This window comes from Helobdella robusta, assembly GCF_000326865.2.
Source record: "Helobdella robusta unplaced genomic scaffold HELROscaffold_12, whole genome shotgun sequence".
NCBI lineage: Eukaryota > Metazoa > Annelida > Clitellata > Rhynchobdellida > Glossiphoniidae > Helobdella > Helobdella robusta.
The window spans coordinates 3,403,935-3,410,152 of NW_008703664.1; positions in this window are offsets into that span (position 1 = coordinate 3,403,935).

Sequence of the window (6,218 nt, forward strand, 5' to 3'; positions counted from 1 at the left end):
TACTTTATAATGCAGCCAACCAGCTGGTCAACTGTCTTGTTAACTAACCGTTGTACAACACCCTCATGTTTAGCACGAAGCACGCATGTATTTGTACATATAATATAAAAGTTCTGTACATTTTTTTCAATGCTATTTAGCATATTCTGATAGCTATCAAGCTGCTCAAACATGACGGACTTGAATTCGTCCGGAAATTTATCATAACTTGTTGCATTTTACAATTCTTGAAATGTCACTAGTCACAAAATTGGGAGTGTGCTCTTTAAACTATCCTCGCGAATATGTTTCACAGCCGCAGTTACATTCCGTTGTTATTATTGTTAAAAAAAGTTGCAGTAGAATTTAACAAATTTATTTGATAGCATGCAGAGCAGAGCAGAGGCAGCCAAATTTGTCTTAAATCCTTGATAAATGTTCAAGAGCGTTCGTTCTTCAGTTTGAAATATTTATTTGCGTGCATGATGTCGGCTTTATAAAACATCAGGCAGCAAATTCAGTCGTGAAATCATGATCCTCCGCGGATTAACTGACAAATTGGAGCTATTTAAATATTTTTCTTTCCCATGTGCGCTCCGTCAAATATAAAAACATGATAAAAAGAGTTTAAAAACGTAGACACACGCACGCACGCAGGTACACAAGCAGACACGAATCTTCATCACTTACGTTGTAAAAATATTATTACGTGTGAAAAATATTAAAAAAACTAGAAATGAAAAATCTGCATAACTTTTTTTTATCTACTTTCAATTTATTTACACTTGGCAAGTTGAGAAACATTAACATGTAGAACATTTATTAACCTTAGGGAGTTGATGACATTTCTGATTGGTTGAATGACACTATTGAATTAAACAAATAATTATAAATGAATATAATGATATGAATGAATAAAAAATTGATAGGAATCCAGTGGTGTAGGTTTCAGTCACAAGAATGAAAAAATTGTTCAACTTTTTTCTAATATTTTACAACGCTCATTCCGAAAAGGAAATGTTTGTGTGCATGCATACTGCCTTCGTAGTCTTTAAAAGTTGTTCTACTACTAAAAAGGTCTGAAATATTTCAACATGCCATACAGCAGAGCTATTTTAGGGCTAGTTCTGTAAGTTTTTTTAATTTCAATGTTCTCTCACTAGATATGGCACTCTCACTCGCCCCCCAGCTGAAACGACTCGTACAATTTATTAGGTAGGAATGGGACGTATGTTATCTCAAATATTTTTGTGGGTAAATTTGGAATTTTATTATTAAAAAACTTCGCAAACTGAATATTCGTGTTTATTAAAAAAAGTAAGGATGTGTCCATGTGATGGTAAATTTTGAAAAAATGTAGTTTAGGATAAAGTTTTGAGAATTTGAATACGCATATTGAAACATATTCGAAAAAAATATTTTGAACTTTCATAAAAAGTTTAAACAAATTTTAATTAAACAAAACTGAAAATGAAACTAAAAAATTTGGTAGACGAAAACAAAACAAAAAACTGAAACAAAACCCTTCCTATAAGGACCATTGTTAATTTTTACACATATCAGACATTATGAAGAAGGTGATAGAAAAGAAAATAGAGATAACAATAAAATTTTTAAGAAAAATTTAGATGATGATTGAAAATATACGTCTTTGATGATATTAAGAAATTTATAAGTAAAAAATTTATGTTGAAAAGTAAGCTAGAAAAACAAAAAATATAGATAAAGAATAACAAAAAAACGGCTTTATGGTACAGCGATACCAATTACAAATAATTGCATCACATCATTCATAATCATTATCGTTATCGTTAAACTTGTCTAGGATGGAGCTAATGTTGGAAAGTGCAAATAAGCTGGAAAAATAAATATCATTGTAGGATGTCCGCCAAAATATTGCATTGATTAGGCATAGCATTATCATTATTAAAATTGGTGATTAATCTGGCAATAATAGTTACATTATAGAGATAAGAAATTGTATATAATTTACATATAAAAATATTGCAATTCTTAAATTGACGGTGATGAGAATAACCAATTCAACTTTAGGCTACTTGCAAACAAAAGCTGGAGACCAGAAGCGAGTTTGTCGGAAGATCAGTAAAATATAGACTGACCATAAAAACGATGGCAACAAATGCATAGTGATAACGAGATGACAAGGTACACGATGACAATGATGACAAACAATACGATGATGACGACAATAATCCATTCGTGTCTATGCGCTATCACTTTATCCGGTGAACCACTTCATTTAATCCAAGCGTGAAAAAAATCATGCAGCCCGCTTATATCATCTGCAATGTTTCCATTTCAAGCTGCCGACACCTACTCCAAACATTCGAATGCGTTGTACCTACTGTTGAAGATACGTTGGTTGGTTCTGTCTTTTTCAACTAATTCAATGTCTTACAAATATCTGCGCCATAACTTACTGCTACCGATCACAACAACTTGAGAAACTATGTTTTCAATCTGAAACGTTCCACAAAACACGCCAGCATGTAGTTTATATTATTTGAAATAACTTCTAAACAGAAAAATGCAATGTGAAGGTACACCCATTAAGATTTGGGCAAATGGCGACGAACATCCGGAAGATACTTGTAGTATTTTTTAGGACTCAATTGAAGGACATTTTAATTAATGAAAAAAATAATGAGTTTATTAAACTATTTATTAAACAAAATTTTAATGTAAAATTATACGCCATGTTGTAAAACATAAACACGAGACCGGTGGGTTGTTATCATTTCTTATGCAGAGCTTGCATCGATCGTTGGAGGATGATAAACAGTGATTTCATTATTGCTATTGTGAATTGTGATTGTACCACGAAAAGTTTAATGAAACATCATGAGAAAATATGCAAAATTGTGTGTTTGTGCGTGTGTGCATGTGTAAATGTTTAATGAGAGAGAGAACACTTTATTTCAAGAACTTCCTCCCTCCTTATTACGCTAGTTCAGTTAGGGCTGCAAAAAAAGAACCGAAGAAGAACTGCAATATTTACTGAGACAACATTTCTTATGTCTATTATATTGTAGCGCTTGAACATCAAGTAACAAACGGCTCTCAAGTCATTGAACATTTTTTCAATATGAAAAATTAAAAATGATGAAACTGATAAAAATTTGAAAGGGCAAGAACATCGCACAAAAATGCTAACGTACGATGCGTTTCAAAGGTATGGGTTAAGTGAATAGGACGATATTAATCTCTAATGTCTTTTAACGCGCATAAAAATTTTATTTTTAATTCGGTTTTTATAATATGTCATTTTCTATTTATTTCTCATCATTTCGCTCGTCAGACAGTCATTTGTATCATATCATGTTAATTCAACATTTGTATCATATCATGTTAATTCAACATTTGTATCATATCATGTTAATTCAACATTTGTATCATATCATGTTAATTCAACATTTGTATCATATCATGTTAATTCAACATTTGTATCATATCATGTTAATTCAACATTTGTATCATATCATGTTAATTCAACATTTGTATCATATCATGTTAATTCAACATTTGTATCACATCGTGTTAATTTCTTACTTTAGCACAAATGACCTGATGCTGAAATATTTAAAGACAATATTTGTAAACTCTGCCGAGCTACAGTGGCGGATCCATTCGAAATTGTATACCGATGACTTTTATTGTTAAACGTTGGAAATTCCCGTTCAATCCCGTTTTGCTAATTTCCATTTACTTAATTATTATAGTTCACACAAAATCTTCAATAATTTTTTCCTGGTCTGAAGGTCTGCTATCTCCGTATACCCCTGGATCCGCCACCGCTGATCAAAAACACAAAACAATTCAACAAATTAAAACATCGATGAATTTTAAAACAATTTAATTTCAATAAAAAATTTATTTCATGTGTTTTATTTTTGATCGCTATTTATAGCGAACGTTTGTGCTATCTATACTCAACCGTTCGTTATCTATCAATTTTACGTTTTGAATTTTAAATTTTAATTAATGGTGGTGTGTGGTAAAAATAAGTTTTTAAGATATTCTAAAAAAAAAATCATATATATTATGCGAAATAATTGCAAGAATAAAATAAATAACATTACATCGGAAAACGTCAACATGATAAAACTTAACAATTGTAAACAACTTTTAATTTTGGCTTTAAGATGCAGTAATGCAGTAATTACATTTAAAATAATTCCTAAAATCTTAGTTTAGCTTTTAAAACAAGAAATATCCACAAAAATAAATAAAGAATTAAAAGTCCTGCTGATATCCTGGCCTAAAAACTTGAAAAACATGTCTTGTTGCTTATTTAAATCGTTTACATTTTGAATTAGGGCCGAATTGGATAGTTTTTTATGTGGCGGTTATGTTGAATAGAGAGAATGTATTTTTTAACATTGATGTTTCTTCAATCGTGACCTTGACCTTATAACCCCTTGTGATTTTTAATGCAACGCCATATTGGCAACTGAATCAAAAAGTTGTTCATATTATGCTAAAAGTTATGTAACATTAATCCAACATCAATCAAATTAAATTATTCTCTTCATAGAAATTAATCTTTTTATCGGATGGATCAGGATTTTCTTTCAGCTGGAATCCATACATTTACTATGTGGTTTGAGGATTTCTCTCATGCATGTCGTTGATCAATTGTTATTTGTGTCTGCACGGAAATTGTTATTATTTTTATCTGTGTATGAATTTTTACTTGTATTCTTGCATGGATTGTTGTTGTTTGTATCTTTGGATGGGTTGTTGTCGTTTGTATCTTTGGATGGGTTGTTGTCGTTTGTATCTTTGGATGGGTTGTTGTCGTTTGTATCTTTGGATGAGTTGTTGTCGTTTGTATCTTTGGATGAGTTGTTGTTGTTTGTATCTTTGGATGAGTTGTTGTTTGTGTCTCTGAATGAATTGTTTGTATCTTTGGATGAGGAAGAGTTGTCGTCATGTGTTTCGCGGAAAGCTTCATTTTGATTAACATTGTTATGTTGGCTGGTGTCATTCGTGACGTCACAGGATCTGTTGTTGCTGGCATCGTTGCTCCGGTCAGGGTTATCTATATTATCAAAAAAATTGTTATTGAGCAAATGGCAGCTGCGGTTTTCAACTTTGGAATCGCTGTTGACGTCATCGATGTTTCCCAGTTCATGCTCGTTGTTTTCATTGAAATTGGTTACTGTCAAAGACTTAAGGACCGTTGGAGCGACTTTTGAATGCTCCTAAAAAAAATATAACTGGTAATATCAGTAAAACATCTATCATCTTGTTACTTACATTAGTAGTAAAGCATCTATATCTTGTTTGCACGCAATAATAATTTGTTTCAAATCCTTACAACAATCATCCACCCAGCAAGATAATCATTTTACATTTGACGATTAACAGTAGCAATTATAACTAGTGTGCAAATCTTTTAGTTAAAAGCTTATTAATTCAAGAACTAGCCGAAAGTATGGAAGATATGAACTCCAAAGAGTCTGTGTTGGGGAAGTGTCTGTCCTCTTCTCTGAATGTAACATTCAACAATGTATTTTTAACTTCCAAAAATATTTCATGTAAAAAATCATCATATGTACCTACCTATGCATACTTATTAACCAAATTAAATATTGAGCATTTCGGTAAAGCCTTTAAAAACACCATGCAAATAATCAAAAATATTTCATGTAAAAAATCATCATATGTACCTACCTATGCATACTTATTAACCAAATTAAATATTGAGCATTTCGGTAAAGCCTTTAAAAACACCATGCAAATAATCAAAAATATTTCATGTAAAAAATCATCATATGTACCTACCTATGCATACTTATTAACCAAATTAAATATTGAGCATTTCGGTAAAGCCTTTAAAAACACCATGCAAATAATCAAAAATATTTCATGTAAAAAATCATCATATGTACCTACCTATGCATACTTATTAACCAAATTAAATATTGAGCATTTCGGTAAAGCCTTTAAAAACACCATGCAAATAATCAAAAATATTTCATGTAAAAAATCATCATATGTACCTACCTATGCATACTTATTAACCAAATTAAATATTGAGCATTTCGGTAAAGCCTTTAAAAACACCATGCAAATAATCAAAAATATTTCATGTAAAAAATCATCATATGTACCTACCTATGCATACTTATTAACCAAATTAAATATTGAGCATTTCGGTAAAGCCTTTAAAAACACCATGCAAATAATCAAAAATATTTCATGTAAAAAATCAT